This window comes from Triticum dicoccoides, chromosome 4B (genome assembly GCF_002162155.2).
Source record: "Triticum dicoccoides isolate Atlit2015 ecotype Zavitan chromosome 4B, WEW_v2.0, whole genome shotgun sequence".
Classification (NCBI taxonomy): domain Eukaryota; kingdom Viridiplantae; phylum Streptophyta; class Magnoliopsida; order Poales; family Poaceae; genus Triticum; species Triticum dicoccoides.
This window is the reverse complement of record NC_041387.1, coordinates 506,515,701-506,530,827: the sequence shown is the minus strand read 5'-3', so window position 1 is coordinate 506,530,827 and position 15,127 is coordinate 506,515,701.

Sequence of the window (15,127 nt, the reverse complement as noted above, 5' to 3'; positions counted from 1 at the left end):
TGGTTGAATTGACAACTCAACTGCTAATACTCAAGAATATTCTTTGGCTCCCCTTGTGTCGAATCAATAAATTTGGGTTGTACTTCACCCTCGAAAGCTGTTGCGATCCCCTACACTTGTGGGTTATCATGGCACCCGTCGGCTGCTGAAGCTGAGGAGATATGTGGCCGTAGACAAGTAAGTACCTTTGCTCTCAATTCCTTCCATGTCGCGTTCTCTCCTGACCAGAGCCTTGCAGGGTTCTCGTCACGACGAAACCTCGGGAGGCTAGCGCCTCCAAGGATCCTGGCTTGGCCCCAGCACACAGCCCCCGGTGCCTGGGCCCTATGCGGGGCGCGGCGCCGACTCCGGCCGCCGAGGTGCCACAAGGGGGCCCCGAGCCCGAGCTTCTTGTTTCCTTTCTCCGTGACCCGGCCTATGGGACGGGTATGCACCAACAATCCTTCCTCTAGTCATTGATGGCGACTGGGCACCTCTTGGGTGGTCTTCATCTTTAGGTTGCGGGGCTACACCGGCCAGCCCCCGGCCGGGGGTAGGCGAGACGCCCAGTGCCTCCTCGGCAGACTCTGGGCCTGAAGAAGGCCTTGGCGATGCATTGGCGCTTGCATGCGGGTGCAGCACCGTTCGCTTCGAGCTCTTCGATGAGGCAATGCATGCGATGATCCAGCTTGGCGGGGAGCTTGCCAATGTCGACACCAGGCTCAAGGCACAAGGTCGCCACCTGGTGCATGAGTGGTAGTAGCTGAAGGTTGCCATCAACCTCGAGAAACTTCAGCGTGAGCGCGTCGGCCTCACTTGCGACTTCCCAAGGCTTGCGCCCGTGCCATGGAGGAGGCCGAAGCCGCCAACCGCCGTTGCAAGGCGGCCGAGGAGCGGGAGCGGGAGCTTCTGTCTTCAAATGCTGCCCTTGAGCGAGAAGTTGAGGAGCAGCGCGCCCTCCTGGCCTCCTCACCAGACGAAGCGGCCTTTGCCGAGGTGGAGCTCCTGAGGCGCCATGATGACTTGGTGTTGGAGGTCGTGGAGCACAGCATGGCATTGGAGGGGTTGGAGGTGAGGGAGCGTCAGGCTACCGCGGCTGAGGATGTCGTCACCGCCCGAGAAGCCCAGGTCCAACTGGAGGTGGAGGAGAGGGTGCTAAGGCGCGTGCTGATTTAGCTGACGGGCATCACCTGGATCTGGAGCTGCTCAAGGCCGAACTTGAAGTTAGGACCTCCATCCTGAAGGCGAAGCTGCAATCCGTAGAACAGCGTGAGAGCGCCGCCCAAGAAGCTCTGACTTCTACCGAATCTGCCTTGAATTCTGCCCACGCCGAGATATCCTCTCTCCAGAAGCAAGTCAAGGACACTGACTCCCTCCTGAAGAAGGCTTCAGATGAAAAGAGCCACCACCTGACACTGGAACATGAGCACGGCTCCATGCTCCAAGTTCTGCATGTCAGAGCTAACCATGCCTTGGGTGCTATCTATGATGGGAGTGCTCCTCACCCGCACGAGAGTGACTACGCCAGCCATCTTAACTTCTTCACTGATGTTGTGACCCGACTGAAGGATCAGGTCGCGAAGGCTCGCGAGCTTGTTGCGGAGAGGAGCCGGGGCCTCCTCAGGTGTGCGCTCTCACGCATCTTCAGCAATCTCCTGAACCATGATTCCCACTTTGATTTCAACACCGTGCTAGCCCCCGTGCCTATGGCTACCCAAGAAAAGCTCGCCAAGTGGGTGGATGACCATGTGAACGCCTTGGTGAAGGACCTGGCTCCCGAGGACGACACGGCTGTGCTCATTCCTGGAGCGGATGGTACGAGCAGTGGTGACGAGGAGGATGGCTGCCACGGCTCCGGCAACACGAGCAGCGTGGATGAAGGCGATGAAGAGGGCACGCTCGGCTAGACCTGCACTTCTATTTTCTTTTACCTGTATGACAAAACTTGGAAGTTCCCTTGCGAGAGCATTTTGAAAAAAGGGGGAGCCCCTTGATATTGTGATGTACATAATTATGAAATGCCTTGAAATGATACCGTGGGGTGACCCCTGAGGTTCGCAGCCTTAGGAGGGATGGTGGTTGTGACTTATCTTTTGGCTCCACGAGTCTTGAGCGGGCCTTGACGTTGTAGAAACATTTGTCCTCCTGAGGCTTGTCTGCTGCGGGCTCATGAGGGCCTGACTCTTGCGAGGAGCCTGTTGACCTGCCCTGGGGTGCTTCGCGAGGAGCCAACTACCATATTGCGGCGAGGTGGGTGCATGTGGCAGCCGCACCCTTGAGCCCGTTGGGAGGAAATCAATTAATCCTGGCATGCACACCCTACCCAGCCCCTGCTCGCGAGGCACTCGAGGGAAGGGCAGCAGTCATGAGCTCCATAAAAACGCAAGAACAAAAGGCAAGAGAGCAACGCAAGACGAGAAATCTCCCCCCATTTTTATAAATGCACGAGAACCAAACTACTCCAAAAAGTTGACGAACAAGTACAAAAAGGAGGCGAAAGCAAATGGCCGCGTCCAGCACCTAGCTAGTCTTCAAGTCTTCTCACCAGCATGGATCTAAGTGCTTCCACTAGCTGGGCATAGTCATTGGGGACAGTGTCGACGGCCAGCGCGTAGCATGGTGCTTCCACTAGGACGTGGGTGGGAGCCACTGTGAGGCCCGAGGGCGGTGCTCAGGAGACTTCAGGGCGTGTACAGCCCCACTCATTATTACGTGAAAGTGTCACGAGCGGAGACCATCATAGGCCGGAGCCTTGCTTCATGTCGCCCGACGAATACCCCGCCCTGCGCCACCCCCGACCACCGTTGGGGAGACTGGAAACCAGGACAAGACCAAGGGGCAAGGGGGACATTGGCGGCGTCCTCGGCGACCGTAGGCCCCCCGCCAGGGGGAAGGGCTCACTGGCGCCTTCCCCGGTGGGGAACCTACCTCCAAGCAGGGTCCTACTCCATGCAGCACGGGGAAGGCCCTGCCGCTGGGCTCCCGCCGTGCTGCTCCCAACACCCATAGCGCTCCTGTAGGGGATTCGCCGTCCCGAGAGTCCTGATGGTAGATGTGCCCTGGTTCACCTGCGATCCATGGTCAACGTAAGTGTGCCCCTGGGGCATTAGCTGTACCCATAGGTTTTTCCCGTTGGAGATGTCAATGGGGCTCGGTGGCGGCTCAGAAGGGATCTCGGCTTCGTGTATATCCAGCGCCCAGCCTGGCGTGGGGGGTCAGCTGGGGCCTTCTCCCTGTGCATGCCTCAGGTCCATCGCGACAGGGACGTAGGCTTCTGGGCTGGCTGCGCCAGAACCGCTGCCCGGCTGCCTCATGTTCCCGCCTTCTTCAGTCACTCTCTGGTCCTATTGTCCAGGGGCCGGCGCTCCAGCGCGGCCCCTGGGGATGTCTCCTGCAGCAGCCCCGCGCTAAGGTGGCATGTTCGGAGGAGAGCGGGCTGCTCCATGAGGCTGGCCGGCACTGAGAGGCTCTTCAGGGGCCCTGGGAGGGGGAGCGCGGTTCTGGCGGGGATGGGCGTGCGCCCCTACGACAGCCTGCGATGTGGGCATGGTGCATAATGGCGTCGCTCCCCTGCATGCCGCGTCCAGCAGCTCGGCAACCTGCTCCAGCAAGGCGTCGCAGCCGCTTTCCAGCAGCTTGAACCTCAGGAGCTCCCGAGCCACGATGACTGCTGCTCGCATGTTTGCATGTTCCCTACGCATGTGTGGTGCGGTCTCTATGGCGTATCTTGCAGATCGCGCGGTGGCGCGGTTGCAGCTTGGTGCCAGAGGGGAAGGTTGTGCCCCGTGCCCCCTGCGGCCGGCCGCCCCAGGCGGAGCACGGGCCGCGAGCAAAGCGGAGTGGAGGTCCTTCTCATCGGCAGGCACTGTCGAGGAGGCCCGAACAACCCATTGCTCGACATGCACCCTCGGGGCATCGGCCATGGTGTTGGTGGAGCGGTGGAGGACCGGTCAACGGGAGAGAAGATCCGACGCACCCCTACCCGGCGCGCCAAATGTCGGATTAGGGTTCTGCAAACCCTTGAAAGATTCGAACTCTGGGGTGCATGCGGAGATCTCAACTTACCCAGCCTGCCTACTCGCAATTCTCCTAAGCCTAGCGCGACGACTCGAAGAGACAAAGGGACACAGCAGTTTATCCTGGTTCGGGCCACCTTGCGATGTAATACCCTACTTCAGCGATTTGGTGGATTGCCTCAAAGGGCTAAGGATGAACTAGTACCATCGATGAACTAGCCTCAAGAGGTGAGGTGTTCTTAAGATCAAGAGAGCTGGTGGGATGTGAACTAGACTAGAGGTGATCCGATCCCCCTCTATGGTGGTGGCTAAGTCCTATATATAGTGGCCTTGGTCCTCTTCCCAAATGTTGGCGGGAAGGGATCCCACAACGGTCGGATTTGAAAGGGGACAAGTAGTACAGCTTATCCTAACAAAATGGTCTTCGCCTGCGAAAATCCCCTGATCGTGATGTGCGGTAGGCTCGGTGATGACCTCCGTCCTGTCGTCCTGGTGGTCTTGGTCTTGTTGCGCCGGAATGGAAACCTTTGGCCGATTCCTTGGGACTCTGCACTTGTGTCTTGCCTCCCTTGCACCAAAGAGGAAACTGGCGCTCTGCACCCGCCTGGCGCCTGCCTGGCCTCGGTCGTCATGGCTCACGTTAGCTGAGCCTCATGAGGTGCACCTTGCATAGAACTCTCCGCCCCTCGGGAGCCAGTCTGAAGAGGTTGATCCCCTCGGGGGTCTTGGCGTCGTCCGCCTCGCAAGGCTTGGCCCCTCGCGAGGGTCTTGAGCTGTTGATGTTGAAGCTGGGCCGTACCAGGCCGTCGATGGAGCCACGCGTTGGGCCACAGGCGGGCAAGTCTGGATACCCCCATATCCATAACACCGACACATAGCCAATATGTACTCCCTCCGTTCCAAAATAAGTGCCTCAACTTTATGCAATCTTTAGTACAAAGTTGTACTACTACTAAAGTTGACACTTATTTTGGAGCAGAGACAACTAAAGAAAAAAAATCCATGTTGTCCCTAGCCCTTGAACCCTAAACCCTAACCAGGCTTTAATTTGCTGGCCATGTTGAACCTTCCGAAGAAATGAAATTTGCAACCCTTTGACTATCGGATCATTTTGTATTGTTCCACTAAAATCGAGATGAGCATCCCTGTGGCAAAGAAATTGAATAAGCGTGATTAGAATAAGAATATTGGGACTAGTTGATGAGACATAAACTCATCACAAATACAGTAGAAGCCAGTAGAGGTATGTGTGGAGCAAACAAGTAGAGAAATATCCACATGGAGCAATGTGGGCAGCTGGGGTAGTGGTGCAAGCCGGCTGTAAAGGAAGTTGTACCTGAGGGATGTCAGGATGTAGCTCAACCTAGAGGAGGGCAGCGGGAGGCGGCAACTGCCCACGTCGTGGCAGTGAGCAAGGGACGAAGGCAACTACACCGGCTTTGTGAGATAGAACGACGGGGACCCCTGATCGGGACGTGCCGACAGTGGTGTTTCACCATCGTCGACGACGACCGCATCTACACAAAGCATCCACCCCTTCCCCCGGCGGACGTGATCCTCCTGGATGTTTGAGATGTGGCCACAGTCCTTTTGTGCGAGAGAGTGTGAAGAGAGAAACCCCAGCAAACAACCGTGTTGGCTCGTCCTGGCTATGTATATAGTGGAGCGGTTTCTTTTTCTCTCCATATTGTAACGCCCTCCATGCGGCTATATCTCCCACGTGTCGAAGCACGACTTAGAGGCATAACCACATTGAAAGCAATGTCGTAAGTGAGGTAATCTTCACACAACCCATGTAATACATAAGGAAAAGAGATACATAGTTGGCTTACAATCGCCACTTCACACAATTACATGAATAAAGCATTACATCAACCAAATACAATCAGGGCCCGACTACGGAACCAAAATAAAAGAAGAACCCCAAATGCGACAAAGGTCCCCGATCGACCCCAACTGGGCTCCACTACTGATCAACTAAAATGAAACAACACAAAGGGCAAGATCTTCATCGAGCTCCTCCTGAGCTTGGTTGCGTCATCTGTACGGACTCAACGGCACCTGCAAGCTGGTTTTGGAAGTATCTGTGAGCCACGGGGACTCAGCAATCTCGCACCCTCGCGATCAAGACTATTTAAGCTTATGGGTAAGGTAAAGGTATGAGGTGGAGCTGCAGCAAGCGACTAGCATATATGGTGGCTAAACATACGCAAATGAGAGGGAGAAGAGAAGGCAAAGCACGGTCGATAAAAGTATGATCAAGAAGTGATCCTGGACTACCTACGTCAAGCATAACTCCAACAACCGTGTTCACTTCCCGGACTCCGCTGGAAAGAGACCATCACGGTTACACACACGGTTGATGTATTTTAATTAAGGTCAACTTCGGGTTTTCTACAACCGGACATTAACAAATTCCCATCTGCCCATAACCGCGGGCACGGCTTTCGAAAGATCAATCCCTGTAGGGGAGTCCCAACTTAGCCCATCACAAGCTCTCACGGTCAACGAAGGAATAGACCTCCTCCCGAGACATTCCGATCAGACTCGGTATCCCGGTACAACAAGACATTTCGACAGGGTAAAACTAAACCAGCAACACCGCCCGAATGTGCCGACAAATCCCGATAGGAGCTGCACATATCTCTTTCTCAGGGCACACTCAGATGAGCGCTCCGTACAACTAAAACCAAACCTCGAGTTGCCCCGAGGGGGCGCTGCACAGGACTCTAGTTCGGACCAACACTTAGACAAGCACTGGCCCGGGGGGGTTAAGATAAAGATGACCCTCGGGATGCGCGACTCCCAAGGGAAAAAGGCTAGGTGACAAATGGTAAAACCAATGTTGGGCATTGCTGGAGAAGCTTTACTTAAGGCGAACTATCAAGGGGTTCCCATTATAGCCCAACCGCGTAAGGGACGCAAAATCCGGGAACATAACACCGATATGACGGAAACTAGGGCGGCAAGAGTGGAACAAAACACCAGGCATAAGGCCGAGCCTTCCACCCTTTACCAAGTATATAGATGCATTAATTAAATAAGATATATTGTGATATCCCAACAAGTAAACATGTTCCAACAAGGAACGGTATCTCCATGTTCCAACAAGGAACAAACTTCAATCTTCACCTGCAACTAACAACGCTATAAGAGGGGCTGAGCAAAGCGGTAACATAGCCAATCAACGGTTTGCTAGGACATTGGTGGGTTAGAGGCTGAACATGGCAATTTGGGTGGCTGACAAGCAAGTGGTAGGCATCGTAGCAATGGCATAGCAAAAGAGCGAGCAAACTAGCATAGCAAAGATAGTAGTGATTTCGAGGGTATGATCATCTTGCCTGAAATCCCGCAAGGAAGAAGAACGAGTCCATGAAGAAGACAAACGGTCGTAGACGAACGAATCCTCACAACTCCGGAACGAAACCGAAGCTAACGAGAGAAGCAACCCGGAAAGAAACAAACAACATAGTAAACAACCAGCACATCAACATGGCATGATGCACAAACGAGTATGATGCATGTCCGATTTAATGAGGCATGGCATGGCAAAGTGCACGAAACAATACTACAAGTTAAGTGGAGCTCAATATGCAACGAGGTGCATGTTGACAGAACACCACATCAATTATTTAGTTATCTCTCGTTTAAGCTACCCAACAATATTAACTGTTGTTAAACATGGCAAGAGGTGAAGCATAATTAAACTAACAATACCATCTAAACAATTTAAATGGGGCCGGATATAAAAACAACAAATCCGGTAAATCCCCATATGCATTTAGCAATTTAAAGCAACACCAATTTTAAGCATTTTAATTGTTATTATCATGATGCGGATGACATATGCAAGTTTTATGCATTTTTATGAAAATGTTGACATGAGCATGTTATGAAGCATTTGTCACCGTGGCGGAAAGAAAGGGTGCCACGGCAACGATAACGAAAATGGTGCCACGGCAACGATAACGAAAATGGTGCCATGGCAACATTCTGATGATCCGATAACTCATTGAGATACCGGTGCAAAAGAGCAAGTGTGCGGATGTGCGAAACATGCAGAAGATGGTGGGGTGATCCCAGATACCGGGTTCCCACAAGATGGTGGCACGGCAAAAGAGGGGCATCGCAAGGACGATTCGATCACGGTGCAAAACTCGAGCATCTCATTCAACACATGCATTCGGTCCACGGCGGTCGTTCTCGGCGGTTATACCTTTGAAGCGTGCGTTTTCGGGGCGGATCGAGTTCGGTACGATGTAGAGGAAGTAGACGTTCTCGGGTCGTCGTGGGAAGTAGTTGTACACGGGTCTTCGAGCGACGGTAGATGGTACACGTTTTTCAGAGAGGTACTTGGCGGACCATGTAGTCGATCTCGGCGCATCCGAAGGGGTACTTGACGAAATCCACCTCGGATGTAGTCGTACACGGCGTCGGTAGAGGAACTTGGCGTACCCATGTGCTTCACGGGTCGTCGTTGAACTTGACGAAATCCATCCGCAGGTAGCCGTCTGTGGTCGTACTCATGTTGGCGTGCAACCCGATGGTCTCGAGGATCGTAGTCGAACTTGGCGGTCCATATGGTCACCGAAACAAAGCAACACGAGGGCCTTGAGTGGGCAGCAGCAAGGACAGGCGGTGCGTGAGCAGCGGCAGGAAGCGGGCACGCTCAAGGAGAGCAGCAGAGGGCAGCAGCAGCAGTGAGGCGAAGGTGGCGGCCTAGCACGGCGCCGGAGACGGGGAACGGGTGGATCCGAGGTCCCCAGCAGCAGGGAAGGCATCCGGCGAAATGGTAGAGGCAGGGCGAGGTCGACGACGAGCTGGAGAAGGCGCTGTGGGGCTTCACCGACGCCTGCACTTGTCGGAGATGGCGAGCGAAGGCGGGGAAGGCGGTCACGGCGGCCGGCAGAGTCGAACGGACTCGGGCACGCGTTCCAGTGAAAAGACGGACGGCGAGGCGTCTGAAGCGGGGAAGGAGCACGGGCGACGCGCTTGGGTGCCGGCACGATGGTCGATGGGGAGGGGCTTGGCGCGGCGGGGACGAGCTCGTGCTCAAGCGCCCGAAGAAGATGGCGCGGCGGCGCTGGAAGAAGGCAGCGGCGACGGGAGCCGGCGCTGACGAGGCTGCGGCGCAGAGGAGATGGGGGTCGGGCGAGTGATGGGACAGGCGCGATGCGGGCAAAGGGGAGGACGAGGGAGAGATGGATGGGGATCGGGCAGAGGGGTTCGGGCAAGTGGCGGCGTAGGGAGAGAGTGGAGGGAGAGATCGAGAGGAGGGGATCGGTCTCCTGGCGGCTAGGGTTAGAGGGGTCGGCTGGGCCTTGGGCCGGCTTAGGTTGGAGGGTTAGGTGGGCTGCGGCTGGAGAGGCCGGTTGGGTCGGCCCATGTGGAGAGGAAATGGCCAGAGGCCTGGCTGGGCTTACCTCTCTCTTCTCTCTCTTATATTTTCTTTAACAGAAAAGCAAAAAGAGAGAGGAAAAGAAAAGGAGGGTTAGGGAAAAAAATGCGCAAGGGGATAATTTCCTTGGACTCACAAAAATGAGTTTGTTCCGAGAAAAATAGAAAGGCCATGATTGAAAGATTAAATTCAAACTCATTTGATTTAAATTCAAATGATTTGAATAGGAAGTGAGGTTTGGGAAGGTCCAAAAATGTTCGGATTTTTGGTGGAGTTCCGGAAAATGATGAAATAAATATTGGCAAGGTTGGAGACCAAACTTGAAGCAGAAAAGGAACGAAATTATTTTGTAAGTGTGTTTTGGTGATTCCAAAATAGTGGAATATTTAATATAGCTCCCTAATATTGGAGGATATGTTATAAAGAGAAGTCACCATGTGAGTCCCTCGATTTAAATGGATCGAAAAATCCATACAATTTATTTAGTTGAGGTTTTAAAAATTAATGATATGATGGCATGATGACATGATGCAATGCACATGATGCAAGGATGAATGCAACAAATAAAACAAATCACACGACGAAACTCGGAATAGCTGGAAGTCTTCTGGAGCGTCGGTCTCGGGGCGTTACACATATGAACCTATTTATATTGCGTACGTGCCACTTAAGAAAAAAAATTATTTATAAATGACGCGGCACCGTTCATACGTGGTTCCCGACCCTCCATTATTTATAAGTGAGTAACTACTACTAGACGCGTCAAATTATCACGTGGGCTACATCATCTTACAGAAATGAGCTCCACCGTGTCACGCGTGTGGCTGGGGAAGACGCAAAAGACGCAAAGAGTGCTACTAGTACTACGTGTATGGGTGAGTGCACCTCTTCTCTTCGAGCATGGTTATGAAAAGTATAGCCCACTACTCTACCACACGATTATTATATGGGCAAAGAGTATAGGCAGTAATAATGACTAATAAGCCATCAAATCACGAGGCCCACCTTTCTCTATGTTTGACCGAGGAAGCAGCCATCATTTCACTCCTCGTTGAATATCCATCCGCTGCTACCTCCACAAATAAATAAAAATCCACTTCTACCTCCGCAACTTGGTTAATAACATAGCCATGTCAATCACGACATAGAGATATCATTCACTGATACAATAGGGCTAGCTCTAAGGCTGGTGATTTTTTGTTTACTTTGTCTCTTTCTCTTTTTATCTCATTTACTCATTTTACATAGGAGCACATGTAGAGGATGGATATTCCTTTTGATGGGACATATTCATGGCGTTTAAGACTAAGCAGCTCCGAATTATTCCCGCTGCCCACCACTCTAAATCGTGCCATCTATGATAGTGCTCCCATTGCAAAAATGAGGTCCACTAGGGCTAGCACATCTTGTAAGAAGAGATTGTCATGCAAAACATACATATTGTTACCTTCTACCTCATACAGTACATCCCACTAGTACGTACTACTAGTACTACTACTACTCATTCTCCTATAAACCTTGCGCTTGGCATCTCAAAAATATTAACCTTGCATTTGGCTCTTCGCCTCTTCGGGAAGTCGAGCAATAATGGTAATACAGTATATCGTTCTGGCTATCTGAGACTGAGTGAATTGCTGCACATCCACCACATGGGCGAGGGTCGAGCGAGGGGCGAGGGGCGAGGGAGAGTGCGTACTAGTATGTTTGTTTCAATATGGACTACATACGGACCAAAATGAGTGAATCTACACTCTAAAATACGTCTATATACATCTGTCTTTGGAGTATGTACTAGTAGTTCATACTGAAATCTAATGAAAGACATATATTTCAAACAATATGATAATCTCTCTAACCAAGGTAGGGACAAGGAGTAATGGAGGGAGTATTAAAATTTTCTCCTCGTCCTACGAACCACCGCGCGCGTGGGAGAGGGAGCGGGTGTAGGTGTAGTAAGCAAGCTTCTCCTCGCCCGCGACTCTGTGAGCCACCAAGCCCCTGGGCGGGAGAGACGGCATACTAATCAAGCTTCTCCTCGTTCTGCAAGTTGACGGGACACATCAAAAGTAATACATACAGAGCATCTATAGTGTATAGAGACTTGCTGTCGTGGTGGGCGCACGACAGATGCGGAGGGATGGCTAAAGAGAGGAGGAGGCTCGAGGGCGCTGGTGGGATGCAGAGGCGAGGTTGGCATGCGCGGGCACGGGATGCCGGACATATCCAGGTTCGGGGCTCTCCGGAGAGATAATACCCCTAGTCCTGCCGAGTTTAGTTGGATGATCGATAGTACAATGTTGCTCCTGGAGCTGTATGGAGGAGGAAGGAGGCTGTCCAAGGCTTGGGATGCTCCTTCTCTTCGGTGTTGCCGTTGGGTGGCTAGTCCTATGCTTACTGGTGTTTCTCTCATGTCTCATACATGTCTATGTAGGCGTGGGTTCCTGGGGGATTTTATAGATCAACCCACCCAGGGTTACAATGGTAATACACCGAGTCGGTGGGTCCGTATTGTTGGTGTCCGGGATACCAGGCTGGGTCCCGCTTGAGGGCCTGTGGTTCGCAGGGTTCCCCTAGGTGCGGGCCCCGTGTGCCTAGGGGAACTGTGCACCATCTTGTCGATCGTTAGGGCGTGGCCGAGTCGATTCGTGTACAGTGCTCTCCGTCAGGTTTCCACTTGTTGTCGTCAGCGGTGAGGGCGGGAGCACTGTTGCCACACTAGCCCCGGTCAGCGGGTAGGTAAGGGGCACTGTTGCCACGCTTCGGCTGACCATAGGCATGGGCGGAAGCACTGTAGTCTTGGTCATCGGTGATTGAAGTCTCGTCCCATTGTACGGCCTGGATCGGACGGGAGCTGACCCGTGGCTGGGTTGCCGTGCACGCCTTGGGTGGGGTCGGCTTGTTGGGGAAGCCTTGGTTGCGCCGGGTTGGGTTGTCTTGCGCCAGTTGCTGTGGCCGGGTCGACGTACCTTGCCGAGTCGAAGAGTTTGGCCAGGTTGTGGGCCTTGCCGGGTCGAGCGACCCGGCCTGGCGTGTGCCAGTTTGCGGGGCGATGCGGGCCCTGCCGTTTTTGAAAAGGATCCGGGTTCCGTTGCCTGCCCGGGGTTCATCCCCCCGACGGTAGTCCCCAAAGCTGTGAAGCTCCGCTGTCTTCGGATGAGTGGGCCTTCATAGTTTCCCCCTTGAGCAAGGCGGATTCTGCGAGCGCCGGGTCAGGCAACACCCACTGTGTTCCGGTTTTCTCGGAAACCGGATCGCGGCATCCTGGCCGTGGCGGGAACTGAGGAGTCCATCGAATCTTGAGGCAATCCCTCGGGCTTCGTGCAGGCGCCACATAGTGCCCGGAAGTCGGAGGGGCCTGACAGGCTACGCGCGTGACGGGACCGGGCGACGGTCCGAGGCCCGCCGCCGCGCACCCTTGGTCCACACGCGCGGATTTATTGCGGTGTCCGGGGGTTGGTTGCTCTTCCCCGGGCAGTTACTGTGCGTGTACGTGCGCACTTATTGCGGGGTAGTGGAATGGGTGTGTGCAGACGATCCCACGTCCCCATGTTTGAACCGAGGGTTATAAATTGAGGGGGGCAAGGGGGCGGCGGGCATCATTCTCGCTCGCGCCCTCCTGTCCCCATGCTCCTGCTCTGCCCTTCACCACCAACACACAGCTGCGCCTGCAGCCCCGAGCAGAGCTTCCTCCATCGTCCATCTTCTTTCACCTTCTTCTGTCCATGGCGCTGCCGTCGGGCTCCTGGATGGGCTCCAACGTCAACACCGAGGACATCACTCGGCTTCGAGCTTCGCGGCGCCTGCCACAGTAGACGGACGTCAGCGTCCACCTACCGTGCGACGAGCAGAGGCCCCGACCCGAGGGGCAGGAGCGCGTCATCTTCCTCATGCATTTCGAGCGTGGTTTTGGGCTGCCGACGAGCACCTTCTTTTGTGTGTTCTTGGAGTTCTTCAGGCTCCAGCCGCATCATCTTGGTGTCGGCGCCATCGTCCAGCTCTCCGGCTTTGTGACCCTGTGTGAGGGGTACCTGGGGGTCGAGCCCACTATCGACCTCTGGGCATGCTTCTTCTCCTTGAAGCAGCAGGGCCCATCGGCCGGGGAGTTCGCCGACTGCGGCACCGCCGTCATCTCAAAGCGGTCGGGGGCGGATTTCCCCAAGATCCCGCAGGAGGATTCTGCCAAGAAGTGGCAGAACTCCTTCTTCTACGTTTGCAACCATGGTGCGGACCATATCAATCTTCCTCCCTTCGCCGTCGCGCCGCCGCGGGCGAAGACGAACTGGGGCTACTCGCTCCGGCACCCGTCACAGGAGATCGTCAACCTCTGAGAGCGGGTGACGGTGATGAGGACGCGGGAGGGGCTCACCAGCACCGACCTCCTTGCCGCGTTCATCACACGCCGGGTCCTTCCGCTTCAGAGGCGCTCCTGCCTCATCGGCGAAATGATCGGCCTTTAGGACCCCAACCGCATGGGGTCGACGCAGCTGTCCGCAGAGCAGGTCGCGTGCGGCGTGAACGACATCTCCAAGGCCAACCTTGGAGAGGACTGGCGGTTCGGCAAGGCACCGTACAACCAGTTGAACCCGACACCGCAGGTGAGTGTCTGGTCCTCTTACTTTGCTGCCGCGCATCTTCTCATTCGTCCTGACGCGACGCGGGAGATACTTCTGAACGCGATTCGGCATCCTTATGCCCGGGCTCCGTCGCAAGTGGCGCCGGTGGCACCAGAGGAACCCACGGCCCAAGGCGGCGAGGAGGTGGCCGAGTCTGATGCCGGCGCTGGGCGTCGCGCTGGTAAGTCCTAAATCTTTCTTTCTTCATTTGTCTTGAATTGTTGATCATGTCGCGGTGCGGGTGATGCTGACGCCGATTGTTGGTGTAGCGGCATTGGACGGGGGAGGCAGCGACGCGGGCGGAACCGGGTCTCGCATGGGGCGGCGCCGAGCCGCCCGCATGGGAAAGATAGCGTCGCGCCGCGACCCCGGGCCTTGAAGCGCACGACAGACCAGGGCGAGCCTGGGAGGCCGGCCAAGAGAAGGCGCAGCAGGAGGCCGACCTCGGTCTTGGTCTTGACGGGGTAAGCTTTATCTTCTGCATCCGTCCGGATTGCTGAGCCGGACTTGTCTTCTTTTTTGGCTTATTCTGCCTTCTTCTTAAGTTCGCCAATCGCGCTGGCGAGGGCGGCGGTGGATCCATAGGCACCAAAGAGGCCGTGTTCCGCAGGAGCCGGTCCGACCTCGCCGATCAGGCCGAGGCGAAGGGACGGGCTGACTCGGAACTCGTCCTGGACCCGAACGATGTCGAAGCCTTGGCATGGCGGAACAGGAACCGGGCCGAGGCGGAGCTGGAGGCGACGTCAGTCCAGGCCTGGACCGATGTGGCGGCAGTGTGGGCGCGAGCCGGCGTGGAGCCAGCCTGGCGCGAGATGCCGGAGGGCACGATGGTGGCGGCGATGGTCTTTGAGCCGTCGTCTGTGAGGGAGCGCGGCCGTGGAGGCCGAGCTGAGGTGGTGATCCTCGACCAGGAGGCCGTGAAGGTGGAGGGTGATACCCCGCCGTGGGCCGACGTGGTCGTGCGCGCGGGGGCTGATGGTGGTGGAGGCGGTGCCGTCTTGGGAGAGGTGCCGCGGGCGGCGGTGCCGAAGGCGCCACTGGTGTTGGAGGCGACACCACGGACGATGGTGCCGGAGGCCACCCCGGCAGCTGGGCCGTTGGTGGCGCAGCGGGACGTCCCA